The 16617-nt window shown below is 46.9% G+C and overlaps 1 protein-coding gene and 1 long non-coding RNA gene across 6 annotated transcripts in view; one reads left to right on the forward strand and one right to left on the reverse strand.

Annotated features, from left to right (window-relative positions):
* The window catches only part of Dab1 (Dab, reelin signal transducer, homolog 1 (Drosophila)), a 395969-nt gene that overhangs the window by 342673 nt on the left and 36679 nt on the right, over positions 1-16617 (forward strand). The gene's annotated exons all lie outside the window — the stretch shown is intronic.
* On the reverse strand, positions 3278-4993 carry LOC106150100. Its single transcript, XR_001236709.1, has 3 exons — positions 4684-4993; positions 4085-4113; positions 3278-3309 (listed from the first exon to the last, which is right to left on the reverse strand). It is a non-coding gene; the product is annotated as an uncharacterized LOC106150100 (long non-coding RNA).

A 16617-nucleotide genomic window follows, 5' to 3' on the forward strand; every position in this document is an offset into this window, starting at 1 on the left:
GGGACAAACGGAGTGCCTTTCATGTAGTATCTTCTCCTTCAGTGGGTTGACCCAGGGTGTTAGGTACTAGGTGGCTGCCAGATTTCCAGAGCATGAATGGAAGCCTAGACTCATCACTTCCGCTATGTTTTTAGCCAGCGTAATTCAGAAGTCTGTCCCAAAGTCAGGGATGAAGAAGGAACCCTGCCCTTTGGTGGGAGTCACGGCAGAGTTTCACTGCAAGAGCATGAATATGGAGAGGTGGGGAGTGTGGTCCACCATGCAGTTGATCTATCACAGTCTGTGCATAAAATCACTACTAGATTATGACAGTCAGTGTTGACATCCAAAAGCCTCTCCTCTCGGACCCCACTGTTTTACTCTCTGTTGCTTTTCCCGCTTTCAGCCATCATTGGAGGCAACATCTCCATCCTGAGAAGCAGAACCTGGCCTCCCAGTTTCAGGACCTTCATCCCTCGATGCTTTTCCCTCAGAAGCAGTTTCAGTGGTCACAGGCCTAAGGCACCTCCTTTCTCGCACACAAACTTCCTTCATCCTCCCCTCACCCGCCAGCGTGGTTTTGAAGTCTTTCTTGGCTCAACGTTCAAGATCAGTTAAAGTGTTATTCTCTCTCCTTAGCTTTGCTGGAATCCATGGGGTTTTTGCTCTTCGGAATATGCTTCTCTGAACTTCTGGCCACACTTCATTGTGGTTATTAGGGTGCCACATTTTTGGTTGCAGAAATGGACTTCGGGATGAGAACAACTTGGATCTGAGTCCCAGCTTCAGCGTGCCCAAGCTTTGTGATTTGGGATCGTTCAGTTAGTCTCCCCGAGTCTCACTCTCCTCATTGCTGAAATGAAGCAAATGCTAGTGTCTGCCATCCAGCTTGTGCTTGAGGACTGAATGAGCCGCAGTCTGAAGTAGCACAGTGCTGAGCGCAAGCGCAGCGAAAACCCATAGCCGGGGGCTGCTAGTCTGTTTCTTCTGCCTACTTTGCTCTGAGGTCCTAATGGAGCGGCCTCACTTTTAATCATCTGGATTTCTGATCTCCTCCAGATTTTGATGGTGGAGCCTCTTCCCAGACAATATAAACATGTGCATGCATACCTTTTTGTAGGTCTTGAAACTCACAGAACCCTGACATCTCTGTCCTAGAGCCTGTCAACAGCTCACCAGCACTCTTCTGTTGACAGTGATGCCCTTGGTAACAAGGTCACATTCGAATGACTGGGGATTCCAGAGTTTTAGGCCAGCAGAAGTTAAAATTCACTGTGTTTTGTGATGGCCTCACCTGGTCCCAGATACCAACTTAGGGGAACAGAGCCTTGTTTCCGTTAGCTAAGACACAGGTGCAGACAGAAAACTGATTCCATCCCTTTATTTTCTTCCCTCCCATTCTCTCATTCTTGCCCCAGATTCATCCCTTGTTGGGCTATCAACCTGGGATGCTCAGTCCCTTCTCATCCTGCTTTCTCCAGTAATAGATTTGCTTATTTTAGTGTGGACCTGTGCGTTCCCTCCTAAATGTCTTCTTAGAGTCAGGCTACATTCCCTCCCACCTTTCCTGGAACTCTGGGTCTAGATAAGGATTAATCCCATTGCTCCTAGAAATACGCATTTTATCTCTTTTCCTGGTCAAGGCTGCTGGAAGCTGTGCACATGGGTGATCTCTCTGTGTGTCTTAAATACACAGGTATACTTTTTATGTCAGGGTCGCTGAAAGTCGAGGGCGTAAATGCTTGGTGACAGGAACTGCTAAACAGCTATGAAGCTAAGGAGTGTTTGGGAAGGGGAGAATAACTTGAGCAAAGCTGTGAGCAGGATGGAGGCAGGCTATAGGCTGATCACTGAGGTCTCTGACTCCTGAGTCTACCCTGACTACACTGTAGCAGGCAGAGCTGAGGAACTTATCATCAAATCCCTGTTTCAAGGAGAGGAGAAAGTTTAGTCTATCTTTGCTTCTGACAGCTGGTAATGCTGGACCTATCCTCTAGGCAAATATCCTGGCCTTTATTTGACTGTCAAAAATATACATTGCCGAGTGGGGAGGAGGGTGTTAGTTAGGCACCACACTACTGCATTCATTATTTAGTGCTTTTTGCACCATCCTAGCCTTTGGTCATGAATCTGGTCCCATCGTGGGGCTACAGCAGGAAGACGCACTCATGGGCTGCGAAAGTGCCTGTCCTAGATTTTACTATGTCAGTGACATTGAACTTAATAGAAACTTAACTTTCATAGTCAACTGTTTTAATGACACAGACCTAAGCCCTGGTGTGATTCCCATCAGTTTGCATGGGAAATACTTAGCACTTTTCTCCTCCACAGTTCTCATTCCCCATGCAATATCCTTCAGCATGAAGAAGATCTTTTATCCTTTCACCTTATAATTGCTCAGTTTAAAACCCTTTTACATAGTTGTATTAGGCATAAAAGAATCTCTGATTATCAGTAATAAAATGTAATAACCAGTCATTGGGTTCCAGCAGAATCTTTTCAGCCTTTAAAAGATTCTTTAAAGTTTGGCATAGTAGTAAATAAGGACTTTGATAATGAAATTGATAGATTAGATGTGACATTCATTTCCTTTTGATGAAACGTGGGTTCTGAAACTGAAAAGAATGATCAGCCACCACACACACACACACACACACACACACACACACACCTCAGTCCCTCCTTAATTTGGGTGTGATCTTTGTCAGTCACCTCAACTTTCTAAGCATCATTTTTTCCCCTGCAAAATGGAAACAGCAACTACTGTGTACCAGTATCTTGGGCCCCAGTAAGCTCAGTAGATGAACATACTCTGCAAAGAGGATGAGGAGCTGCTTTCACAAGGCCCTAGGGAGGCAAAGAACTGGAGAGAGAGAGATCTTAGTTGCCTCCGTGGTTTTATGAGCTGCTCTATGATAAGAAGAGAGGGCAAGTCTGGCTCAAGACAAGAAAGAACTTGCAGGCTGGGCCTGGTGGCGCAGACCTGTGTTACCAGCCACTTAGGTTCCTTGCTTGGTTTGCTCTGCTCCCAGATGAACACATCAAAGAAGACCATATTGTTTGGTGAAAAAGAAAAACGGATTTATTCAAAGCTAGCTTGGAGGAGATGGACGGTCATATTTGTCTCAAATCATCACCTCACCATGTACAGGTGTCCAAGGGCCTTTTATAGGAAGGAACAGAGGGGAGGGTATCACAGGGAGATGATGCAGACCTCACACTTGCTTTGTTATCTCCAGCCATCTTGATCTCATTCTCCCCTTTCTCGTGGAAAGGAAGCCAGGCTCCATCCTCCTGGGGCTGGGATCTGCATATTCTGTCACTTTGGGGCTGAGGAGAGGGGGATGTGTTGGCTTTGTGCTCACAGGAGGAAGTTTGGAGAAATTGCTTATCACTAAAAGAAAAATACCTAACTTGTAAAGCTTCGTTTGGTAGTGCTGGTTACACCAGCACTCTGGAAAGCTGGTACAAGAGGGTCAAAGTTCAGCCCAGCCTGGGCAATTTAGAAACTTAGCAAAACCCTGTCTCAAAGTAAGAATAAAAATTGCTGGGGATATGGCTCTGTGCAAGGGCCCTGGGTTCCATCCCCAGTACTGGCAGGGAGGAAGGCAGACAGAAGGGAAAGGAAAGAGGAGAGGAGAGGAGAAGAAAGGAGAGGGGAGAGGAAGGTATGGATGGGGAGGGGAGGGATGGGGAGGGGAGAGGGAAAAGGGGAAGAAGCAAGGCAGTTTATCAAACATGGTTAGGTCAGCTCATTTGTAAGCTTTGAGTAGAGAGTAGGTGCCTAAAAAATATGTTCCTCCTTAATTCTTTCTGGAGAGTTGAAATCAGAACTGTAGATCTATCTGGTGTGTCCTGAGAAGAGAATCTGATAGAAATCTTACTGATCAGCTTTGACACTTAGCCTCTGATTCAGTTCCTTTTTTGTCTCCTAGGGCCACCCACTAACTTTATGAACTAAAAAGTTAAGGCTAATGTAGCTCTGGAAAAAGTGGCTGGACTTCCCTGAGCACCTGCTGTGTAGCATGGACAGCCTGGGCTCTGGACTCAGCTTATCTCTTCTCTAATCAGAGCCCTAGTGATATAGAAAAGTGTAACTCCTCACCTGTTAGATGTGGGATGTGCCAGGTTCCTCTTCTCATAACATCATAGCATTGAAGAATGACATCGAGAACCAAAAGAGGAAGTTAGGAAATTTTCATTAGAAATAAGGAGAAAAATAACTCTTGATTTCCAGAAAGGATCCCGAGTGGGTGGCCACCAAGGCCCTTTGTCAGGGGTAAATTATACAGCAAGATCATCACATGGGTCCCATTGCTCACCCAGTAGTAAATTCAGAGTCAGAGTAGAAGCCTAGGTTGCCATGACTCGCACCCACACAGTTTTCACTGACCTGTGCTGGTGTTACAAGTAAGGAAAAGGCAAAGCCCTCCATCTGCTCACAGCCAGTCCAGGCTGAGTTAGCGCTCGGGCCTCCACCCGCCTCCCACTCCTCTGGTCTCCAGAGTGTTAGGTAGAGCAGCCTTCCTCCCGAGGCTGGCACTCCCTGGCTGGAGGTGAGCACCTCTCTCCTCCTATGGACTGAGGAGGCCCCTGCAGAGTCCATTCCTGATCCTTTACTCTGTCGGGCACACCGCTTCCTCCTCCTGAGCCTCAAAGGTGTTCATGGACGCTCAAGAATGAGTCTCACCAAAAGCTGCCCACCTCTGAAGCTCAGGATTCTCACTGTGTCGCCTGCCTCCCGTCCTCCACATCCCCTGTGCCCCAACAGCTGGCATTTGGCTGATTTTCCTTGGCCAGGATTTAATTCCACTTCTCTGCCACAAATGTAGGAAGAGTCAATCCATTCACGTGAAGAATTACAAGAATCCTCTCGACAACTATTCCCTGCTTCCCTCTGCAGCCCCCATCTTTTATGGCAAATAAATTTTCATTCACAATTCAGCAGTTGGTTTTTCCTTTAGTTTGAAATCTGGATCAAGATGTTGCATAATTGGATTAAATCTAGTCTGAACATTTGTCAGTTTCACTTCCTCATTAAGCACCACATTGTAGAGAAATTATAATTATTGCAGTGCAGTTAGCGTAGATGTCACAAAAGAAGAGGCTGTGCCACAGTGAGGGGAGGGAATCTGAATGGGTGCATCCCCACAGATGCAGCAGAAGGTTGCCCCTTTTGACATTTCTTAGGTGGACTGCTTGTCGTCGTGCTTAATAAATGTCCTGAAGCAGCATCTTGAATTCCCATAGTCTTAGAAATATTGGGAATATTAAAAAGAGAATATCAGGTTTAGCCTCGCCCCCAGGGCAGGAATGTCCCAAGAACCTTTACGGTGGGTGTGGGTGAGTTTCTGACTGAGGCTTCAGCACTCTCTGTGATAACAGACCTTTATTACTTTGGATCCAGAGTTCTAGTAGTCGGTAAGTCCTTCTTTTGCGTTCCTTTACAATTGCAGTTCATTCATTCATTCATCCACTGGGGAAATGTGAATGGGCAAACCAAGAACCTCCTCCTTGTCAGATGGAGCTGTACTCCCCAGGAATATAAAGACAGGTAAGGTAGGCAGGTTAAGAATAGTAATGGTTGTAAGATGACAGAAGTGTAAGATAACTGCAGTGACTGTCAGTGAAGAGAGACTGTGGACAGGACGCCATGGGAGCATTGTGGACAAGTCACAGGCTTTGTTTAGTGAGCTCTTCACCCAGAACATGCAGTTCTTAAACGATAATGAGAGTTTGTTCCTGGGGAAAGGCAAGAGAAGTATTGAGGAAGAGGGAACTGAATGCTTAAAAGCACTAAGCTGTAGAAAAGTCCCACACCTTCCCGAGGCTGATGCAGAAGCTGGGGGGTGGGTGCGTTGCACAAGATCCCTTTGTGGGAGCAGATGAGGACAGGAAGGAAGTGGGCCCAGGAGACAGAGGGTTTGAAATGTGCTGAAAAACAGGGCTTCTGGTGGGAGGCTGCGATGCTTTCAGGTGGTACAGTGTCACTATAGAAAGGGACTCAGCATCACTCGGCTGGCCTGTGGCAGGTGGCCTAGCAGGTAGGAGGAGCATTAAAAAGCTAATGGAATTATCTAAGTGCATCCATCAGGAGAGTGAGAAGAACACAGTGTACTCTGGGTCACTTAATGGAGGGAATTTAATGGGGGGAACTAGTTACAAAGGCTTTAGAAGAGCAGAAAAACCAAAAGGGGACAGCAGGGCAACCCAGACTGGTAGAGGTGGCTCAAAGGAGAAAGTAAGATGGTGGTATTAGTAGAGCTCTGAGCTTGGGCTGCCAGGCAGACACCGAGCGTGAGAGGCAGCTGCTCAGCCTGAGTGGGAACAGTGGAGAGGACTGGGGGTGTCTGGTGGATGCTAAGCCCAGCAGGAGACTCAGCTGCTGCTGGAAATACTGCCTGTAGGGGGCTGGGAAGAAAGCCACTGCTTCTCCCTTCTTCCCACCATCCAGTCTCCAGCCACTGCCTCCCACCGACCAAGCCTAAGTGGAAGTGGGTTGGAGAGGGAGCCCTGTGGTATCTCGTCCAGTGATCAGCCCCTGTGACACAGTGCAGAGGAGGGGATGGGCAAGACAGGGTCTTTGGGCAGAGGGGCGAAGTGGACCACTGTGGGTCTAGATGAGAAGCAGGCCGTATAGATGAAAGAGTTTGCGTGGATAGCAGATAGATCTGGAAGACTTTGCAGGAAGGGACAGGAGTCAGGGTGAGACAAACTTGGAGCCCCAGCTACCTCTGAGGTGCCACACTGAGAGGTCAGGTAACAGGGCAGCAGGGGCCAAGTGCCCTGTCTCCTCCCCCATGGGCTCTGTCACTTACATACACACAGCTCTGTCACTGATTTCAAAGACAATTTGCACATCAGCCTTTCCACTGGCTGACTTCAGGTTCTAGCCAAAGACAGCAACAACGCCCTTCATCTTCCTCTGTCCTCAGCCCACGACTTGTGTTTGGCTTGTGTCATGTTATCTCTGTGAGTGATATCTGGCTCACTTTTCCAATGTTCAGAAATTGGACTGTATGGTAGTAAGGGAGTCAAGCCCAACTGTAAACAGGCCACTGTCAAATCCTGCCTGGAATTTGTTTGGCATGTTGGTTCAGTTGTACATTGGAAAGAAAAGCATCTTGATAAAACAGTGATTGCTCCATTCCTCTGCTGAAACACTTGCTGCTGGCCCCTGGAGTTCTGGTCTTCAAATTTCTTATGAAGCCCAGGAACCTTTATTCTAATTAAATACGTCTGGTAGGCTGCTATATAAACAAACAAAAAAGAAGATGTGGCTTGGGTGGGAGCCTCAAGACCTACCACTAGGAATATATCTCCTGAAGGACACTGAAGGACAGAAGGTTCTGGAAGGGAAGAAGGTAATGTGAAAACCACTGTCCCAAAGAATCCAAGAACTAACGCCATAGGTAGAAGTGGGCAAGTCAGAGGTGAAGATCCTTCAGGTCGTGCCCTCCTGAACTTGGTTACCCATAGTTCAATTCATGAACTCAGATCTAGAACCTACTCTTTGGAGGACTGTGAAGCAACAGGAAGAATGTACAGTTTAAGATCAGGCAGAGCCTTGTATTTAGCCATATGACTCTAGGCAAGTTGCGTTCTTTCTGGATGCTTAGTGACCAGCTAACAAGATGAGAAGGGCCACATTCTTGAGTTACTGTGGGGATAAAACAAGAAATGTGTGTTTGTCATAGACTGGGTACTCAGTACCTGGAAGGTAACATGGGAAAATGCAGCTAAGAGTGTAGGCTTTCCGGGGCTTGAAAGTTTTCTCCCTCAGTCACCAGCTTTGCTGCTTTAACCCTACTCTGCCTCAGAGGGTGATGACTGTGGTACCTACCTCACAGAGTTCTCATGACAACTAAATAAGTAACACACATGAGACATCTATAACAGTGTCTGGTACACAGTAGATGCTCAATAATCATTGGCCATGAGTGTTATTAGAAACTATTACGTATACCAAGACGGTGCCAGGACTTCAACCCAGATAGGAGGTGAGGAGGACCTGGCCTGGCCACGAGGGTACCTCCTGTCTACCAGAGGGAGTGAAGTTGGTATATAGAGCCCCCAGAAATCATGTCAGTGAGTCACCTTTAAGTCGGAGCCTAGCAGGGCACTGAACCTGCAAGAGAGCACCATAGCTATAAGACCGGGCCTTAATCCTCTTGGACTGCTGTATGTTGGGTGCTTACACAGCGAAGATGAACTTTCTCACAGTTCTGAAGTCTGAGGTTGAGGCTGACTTGCTTGCGTCAACGTCTTGCTCTGTCCCTTCTCCAGTATGTGGATGTAGGCTGGGATGGGAAGCACTAGGCTGGAGATTAGAACCTTGAGATAGAAATTGGGTGTGGGGGACAGGGACAGAAATGTTCTCTGTCCTGAAGAGGCAGGGATGACAAACAGCTGTAACTACTAAATATCAAGCACCCCACCAACTGAGTGACTGCTCTAGGTATTTGATCTGCTATTTTGAGGCTTTGCCAAACTACCTTAGGAAGCAGTTCTCTTCTACACTCTAAGGGATATTGAAGACGGAGACGTTAAATCACTTAGCACAGTTTGAATAAGAACACTAAGAATCTAAGCCACTTTCTTTGACCCTGAAACTAGGGTGACCTAGCTTATCATCCAAACTAGTACACTTTTGAAAGTAGAATAGATCTGCCGTTAGCAGTCAGGATGACAGTATAAACAGAAGCTGTTGTCATCAAAGCAGAATCTCAGGTTACCCTACCTACTACTGGCAGATGCTTTTCCTACAGAACCAAGTTGCCTTCAAGACTAGAACACATGGGGTTTCAAGCAGAAAGCAGGCAGCTTCTGTCCATCCTGTTCCCTAGGCTCCCGGCCGGCGGTGCTGCCTGTGCCCGAAACAGGCAGAGTGACATTCAGAACACAGGTACTCAGCACACCTGCTCCTAGGTGGGCAGCAGTGGGGCCTCTTGCCGATCTGTTGCAGGGTAAGAAAATGGGGTCGGGAGTATGTGTTAACTACCAGCAGTGCTGCTGTGAATCTGTCATTATCCTTCTACTACAGATCATTAACATCCACAGAACCTTAACTACAGCATTGTGACGAGCAGTGTGGTAATATACAGTGTCCCGTAAATATCCATCCACGCTGGCGCACATTCTCTCTTGATACAGTAGCTCAGCTCTTCTGGATAAATCATCATGTCGAGGCTCCCGCTTTTGCCCTGACTGCCACTGTTACTGATTACAGAAAAGCAATGGACAGTGTGTGTGTGTGTGTGTGTGTGTGTGTGTGTGTGTGTGTGTGGTGACTTAGGAAGGAAAGGAGTAACCAGCATGTGCTGGGTGCTTCCTGGGGCCCAGGGCACACTCAGTACCTCACAAGCTCTTCTCTGTCCAGTGATTTCAAAGACTAGGCCGCATCACAGTCCTGTGGGACAACTGGGCCCAGCACTCTCTCGATCTCCCTTTCCATACTAAGAGAGATTTCCAAACCTTACCCCAGGAATTCTGACCCCCAGCTAAGCTTATGTAGTTTCATTAACATGACACCTGTCATTTTCTCCATCTTAAAATACTGAGGGCTGGAGGGAGAGAAAGAAGTCTTACTGTGCAGGATAAACCCTTGCCTGTCTCCCACAAATCAGTAGTGTCTTGTTGCAGTGACTTCCGTGCTCCCTCTGTACATCACTTCCTCCCTCTCTGCCTCCCATTGTCCAAAGCAGTGTCCAGGCCTCTTCGCTTCTCTGTCCTCACCCCCAGACTGAGCCCTCTCCCACTCATCGCAGGCTGTCAGCCCAGTGCAGTGTTCCTCCTCTCCTTTCTTGTAGTTTCCAATCTTGTGGTCTTTGTTCGCTAGTTCTGTGTGGCTGTTTTTTGCACTGTCATCTAGGAAGCCCTGGCCCCCTTCCTCCTTCCCTCAGTGCAGGGGTGACACTTGCAGCATGGTTTGGCCTGGGCCGCCGAGAGGACTGGGATGGATGGGGCAGGGCAGGCTCTCTAAGCCCCACTACAGCTGCTGCTTCCAGAACCTCGGCCAGTCACCCTCATCTTCAGACAGGGCTCGTTTGATAATTTTTGTCTTCCTTACCATGGCATAATGATGAAGAGCAGATTGCAAAGCTGCACAAGAAAAGATGAGATCTTAGTGCAACTACTTGACCATTCCTCTCTATTTAGTCCAGAAGGGATAGCTTATGTTCTCTTGGTAGCTTTGTCAAACCAAAAATAATGTTCTCAACCACCTGTGACCTAACCAAGGCAATGTGGACCACTTTACTTGAAGAGTCTTTTCTTGAACACATGTGTCAAGGGTTTCTGCTATTGATGTCTGTGGTAAGAGCTCATTGATTGTGCTATCTTCATTTCCTAGCTGCAATAATCTCTCAAAATGAGGTGTCCAAAGTCAGAGGACAAGGAGAAAAATAAACCAGAGACCAGAGCACAGCCATCAAAACAACGGACATGAGCTCCGTTGCTCCTAGAGTAGTGTGTATAAGGCAGGATTGACAGTCCCAGTGTGAGACAGTGGAGTGGAGCGCACTGATAGAGTTTGGATGTTCAATGTCCCCGGCAGCCCTTGTGTTAAAGGATTGGCCTTTAGGGTGGTGCTGCTGGGCCATGGTGGAATTTTAAAAGGTGAACGTAGCAGATCTTTAGTTCAGTGGGTAAAGGTCCTAGAAGGAGTCTACAGAACACTGCTGTCATCTTCTTTCTCCTCCTTTGCTTCTGGATGTAAGTTACAATGGACCCTTGAGTTATAACCAGGCTAACATACAAACAACATGGGTGATGACCAGAATTTTAGTTTTAACTTAGGACCTGAGTGCCAGCCACTTGTGGTTCCGGATGGTCTCAGATACAGATTTAACACTTAAAGCATTCCGGAAGGAACATTACAACATCCTTTCCTGTAGGGGGTTAATTGACAGATCCTGGACCACTGTCTCTCCAAGGACATGGAGATCTGCTTGTGTACAGGAGAGAGACTTCCAAGACCATGTAGAGCCTGAGCCTTCAATTGACAACTTGAGTTACAACCAACTCCCAGGAACAAATTGAGTTTGTAAGTCAAGGGTCCACTGTACTGGTCTTCATGCAAACCAGAATTTAAGGAAAAACAGGTCTGGGAGATCAGAAGTCCCTTGGGCATGTTTAATCTAAGAAACTGTAAGGTATAGGCTCTAATTGCTTCACCAATAGCTAGCAACCAAAGGGATAGCAAGATTAGATACCGGCAAGAGTTCAAAGAGTAAATACTGTCTCAGATTGGTGCTACTCTGAGGGAAGGAGGGCCTCACTGATAAGGCTTGAAAGATTTCATAGAAGTGATATCCAGAGACTAGAAGGGCTAGAAGTTCAACAAATCCCTGATCTTGTAACATGTTTTGGAACATCTTCCCAGTACTTTTGAAGTTAGAATTAGAACCAGGACCACTTACCCTAATTATAAAGCCTCATGAGTTCAAATGACAGAATGGATATGACATCCTTTCTGGAATTTATAACAGCAAATGCCAGGTCTCTGGGAGCATAATATGTGCATGAATGTGTGTGTGTGTGTGTGTGTGTGTGTGTGTACGCATACATGGAAAACATTGAAAACACCATACAGATTCCCCTACTCTCCATGTCATAAGTCATACTGTTGCCAAATTTATTTCTGTTTGGTTTTTTAAAGTTCATCCATTTATTCACTCCATTTTTAAAAAAAAGAATGTATCATTTCATTGTAATTTTCCTCTGAGCTGGTTACTGGAAGTGTTAGGAATACAAAAACCTTACAAAGTCACAGTCTTGAGTACAGAGGGCAACTGACCATTATAACTAGACATGTGTAATGCTCATACAAGAATCATCTCCTTCATCTTGAAGGTCATGGAAGAAGACTTTGAAGATTTAACTAGATCCAAGTTTCTAGAGGCATGTTAGATGAATGGAGATGGGAAAGACAATGAATTTGAGAGATTATTTTATGCCAAATCATAACAGGATAAAAAAAAATACTTACAGACCTTGTAAGAGGACATTTGAAATTGTGATACAAAGTTAGGGACTATTTTGTAAGTTGGACAGTCAGTGGAGACAGTTGAGAATGTTTTCCAATATCCTCTGGACTTTGAACCTTTAGTCTGCCTTCCAAGTCCAGACTGTGATGAGCATGTCTTAGGTGGGTCATGGAGCTCTATAAAGTAACCCTCACCCTCACTGTTTTACATGTGAGCAGGCCAGTTTCCTGGGGGCCTTCATTTGCTTGTTGTAAAAAGGGAGCCAGGCTAATTGGCTTCTGGTCTGACCCCGGCTTACTGTGTCCTCTTATTCTGCAACCGTGAGAGCGATTATGATGGAATGGGAAGGCACGAGACAAGGCATTAGGAACCCAGCATGTCCACACAAACTTGCCACTAATGTTCTTAGGGTGTTGAGGAAGTTGGAGTTCTCAGTATGTTCACCTGCAAATAAAGTATATAAGGGTCAGTTAGGTTAGAGATTTCTAGTCTCTTCCACTCTCCTGCAATTCATGAAACAGCTCAAAATGCCATCAGATATGCACTACAAGACCTCCCTATTCCTGACTCGTACTGTGCCAGCCTGGCAGTGAGCTATGTCACCTGATAAGCAGGCCCTTGTGGAGGTCTTGCCATGCATCAGCGCCCTGCTAGACTGCCTTGTGTCTTCTCCCGGCTGAGGTTCAACACAGCCTTGTTAGGTGGGCCGTCCCTAAAGCCACAACAAAGAAAGTGCAAAGGTGTGTGAACTCGTCAAATGCTGTTCATACAAACAGTTCTCTCTCTGGCACCTGCCAGTGGAGCTGGCTTCCATTCTCTGGGTGGCACTGAAGCCATGAGAACCGTACCTGCTCTTCGGAGTTCAGTACGGCTCCCTGTGTGACGCTCCTCACATCTGACTCCAGTTAGTATCCTCTGGTTTCCTAACTTGGCTGTCTAGCTCGCGAAGGAGCGACTCCCTGCATGCTCAATGTTGGCACAGGGCCTCGACGGTGGGCACTCCGGAAGAATTTATTAATTATTAAATTCATGCCTTGAGTGTCCAGCCCAGGAAGGAAGCAGTGAATGAGGAATTGGATTCCTAAGTTGGTAAAATCTGCATTCCTCTGGAGAAGAAAAGGAAAAACATTTTGCACAGAACGGCTGTCGGAGCAGCAGGCAGAGCCCTCCTGACTATTTTTTCCTCTGCTGTGACATCTCTCCATTTGTGGCTGCCTGTGATTTGCTCCGCATTCTGCCTGAGCCTCTGTTCCTATCGCTCCATTTCAGCTCCATCCCACATTTCTTGCTCCTGTTTGGAGGCCATCTGGCCCGTGCAGTAGCCTTTTGGAAGAGGCGCCCACTAGGGAGGGCTATGGACTGCTCCGGAGCAGCCCCTGTCCTCCTCTTGAAGTGCGGGAGCTTTGTCAGCCTGCTGACAGGGCCCAATTTCACATCACCACGATTCTCAGTCACCCCCTCCTCACAAAGCACTGAACAGATGCCAAGTCTTGTTAGGAGTTTTTGAAAAATCCTTGAGTTTTGGCTAACATGGAACTAGCATAATAGACTTTTAAAAGGAGAAGGGAGAAAGGAAGGGATAATGAAAAACAAATAACGATAAGCTTTTGGAAACCACATTCTGCTTTACTTTCTGGCTTTTCATGCATATTTACACCTCTACCAATCTATTTGTGGTGTTGAAAGCCATTAGAGAAGCCAAGCTGTCTGGCAGCCACCCTCTCTGCCTGAAGAGGGAGCAAAAGGAATGAAGAGGGCACAAACCCCTAAAGCCTCCTTGTGAACAGTCAGACCTTCAGGATGAGTCATGGGTTGAGGCCAGGAGGTGGCACCCAGGTGTGTGTGAGCACGAGGCTAAGGACATGGGCTCTCCCTGTGCCCCTGGACAGCCCTGTGGCTGTGATGGTTTTCCCAGTGTTTCTTCAAAATGCCCATCAGTGGGCCTGTGTTGGCATCACCCCAGAAGTAGGTGTGTTATCATCTCTGTCTTTACAGTAACTTCCCACTGTCCAGACCACAGCACTGCTGCTGTCAAGTTTCAGTGTGCTGCTGCCCTCAGAATGTCTGTGTGGTGTCACATTTCCTGACCCAATGAGATTGAGCTGGGTCCTGTATGTTTAGTAATGGTAGACAGTTGGACAGTAGTACTGCTGGTACAAATCATGCCATTCCCCTTAACGAGGCACTGAATACGAAAGATTCTATGTTAATTTTCTCATTTAAAACATCAGCTCTATGACAGTGCCCTGTTTGCTGTCTTCCTCATGTGGTAGAAGGGCAAGACTGTGTTCACACATGCTTAATAAATGGTGTGGAGTGAATGAATGGCTGATTATCACAGTCATGTGACAGACATCATTGTCACCAGTACCACCACCCAGCCATTGGCCCCATCTTTTCCCAGGCATCACACTCTGCATTGTGTTTCTCTGTCACTGTCACTGAGACCACACTTATTAGTTTTTGTGTCTTATTACACAATCATTATCTGCCTGCCGATTGTGCCACCAACTTCATCCTCAGGTACTTTGTAGGAAATGTGGGCATGACAGCATGTACTCACTGTCTATCTGTCTAAGATAGGCATAAGGGGTGGAAAGGAAGAGAGAGAAAGAGAGAAGGAGGAGGGTAGAATGATTGAGCCGACTCCCAGAACAGCCCAGTGTTAAAAATGGAGCAAGTCCACATACAGGAGCTGCTGCACTGAGCGTCCACATGCAAAGACTGTGTTAAACCTTCAGCTGCTTCTCCAGGTGACCTTGCCCTTCCCTGGAACCAGTATTTCCCAAGACTGTCCAATGACCTGGTACCTGCTTAACCTCACGTACTGTTCCAGTCAGCCTTGTGTTACTACAATAAGATACATGATTCAATAGCTTTATAAAGAGAAGAGGTTTGTTTAGCTCATGGTTCTGGAGGTTCAAGAGCATGACATCTGCATGGGGTCATTTCAGGTGAGGGTCTCTTGGTAAGTGGCAGATGGCAATGGTGGAAATGCGTGTCAGAGAGTCTTAGTTACTTTCTTGTTGCTAGAACACAATACCCAACACCCACAAGTTGAAGTAGGAAAGGATTATTTTACCTCACTGTTTGTAGAAGTTTCAGTCCATAGTCAGCTGGCCCTGAGGCAGGGTGGCATGGCAAAGGGGCATTGCAGAGGAGACACAGTCTATGGCATGGCAGGAAGAAACAGCGAGCCTCTCTTTCCCTTTTATTCCATTCAGGCTGCAAGCCTATTGGTTGGTGCTTTCCCATCGTCCACACCCAGAACTATGCTAAAGCAGTCAGGGGACTAATCCAGTTATCACACCCATGCTCCAGTCACCTCCCAAAAAGTGCCACCTGTGAGTGCCTGAGGTTTTAGGGAGACACCTAGGAATAAGCTATAACAGTGTAAGTGGCCAAGTGGGACGTGGTAGCGCATGCCTGTAATCCCAGCACTTGGGAGGCTGAGGCAGGAGGATTGTTGTGAATTCGAGGCCATCCTGGGCTACAAAGTGAGCTTAAAGCAAGCCTGAACTGCGTAGCAAGATCCTGTCTCAAAAAGAAAAAAAAAAATCAGAGTGAGTGGCCATAGTTTGGAAAGAAGCAGAGAAAATGCTCGGGGTCAAGCTTTTATAACAATCCTTTCTTGAGAAGTCAAGGGATTGCACAAAAACTGCCAAAGGAGTTACAAGAGGAATATTTTACACCACTCTGATCTAAGAACCTACTGCTAGGCCCCAGCCTGAAAGGTTCTACCACCTTCCCACATTGCTGTGCTGGGGTCCAAGCTTTGAATCACAGCACACCCTTGAAGGGACAGAAAACATTCAAACCATAGCACCTGCCAAGCAATTCTACAGCTACCCTCCTTCCTTCCCTTCTTTTTATCCTTTTCCCCCCCTCTCTTCTGCCTTCCCCTTCTGTAATTTTGGAAAGGGGACTCTAACACCTACTGAAATTATCCTCTGCCCTTGCCATGCTGTTTCCAAGGACATCTGTCTGTCTGCTCCCCACACCTCAGCAAGCCCACATCATAAGCATCATATTTGTAGAGGAGGAAACTGAGGCTCAAGTAGAGAATAACAGTGCTAGAGCTGCACTCTGGACTGCACTCTGGACTGTGCCTTACCTCTCTCTCTCTTTCTCTTTTCTTTCTCTCTCTGGCTCTCTCCCCTTTTTTTCTTCCTCTTTCCACCTCCTAAAACAGTGATGGCAAACCTTTTAGAGCTTTCAGTGATACAAATAGGCCCCTGCAGCACACAAGCTGTAGGTTTGCCTAAACCACTGTCCTAAAACCATCACACGCCCCACGTTAGGTATCTGTCATTTTCAAAAGCAAGTAACTTAGTGTTCTTGACAAGAGATGAAAATTGCATTGGGCAAGAATGTAATCAGATCCTGCAGCCCCAGCTGTCCCGCTCATTCATGTTAGTCCATTCTGGTCAGCTTTGTGCCCCGAACTATCTACCATGCCTGCCTGGCTCACAGCGCAGTTCCCTCCGCCTGTTAGACAACCTCTGGGGTCCTCCTGAAATGGTGGCTGGGGGAGGGTAGACTGTTGGCTGCCCAAATGAGATTTGTATAGTTAGTGACACCTTTTCAGGTGCCTCAGAGACAAGTCCCGAGGGCTGGAGATATAGCTCAGCAGTACAAGCACCTGCCTGGC

This window comes from Chinchilla lanigera, unplaced genomic scaffold, assembly GCF_000276665.1.
Source record: "Chinchilla lanigera isolate Chin_1 unplaced genomic scaffold, ChiLan1.0 scaffold00063, whole genome shotgun sequence".
Classification (NCBI taxonomy): Eukaryota; Metazoa; Chordata; class Mammalia; order Rodentia; family Chinchillidae; genus Chinchilla; species Chinchilla lanigera.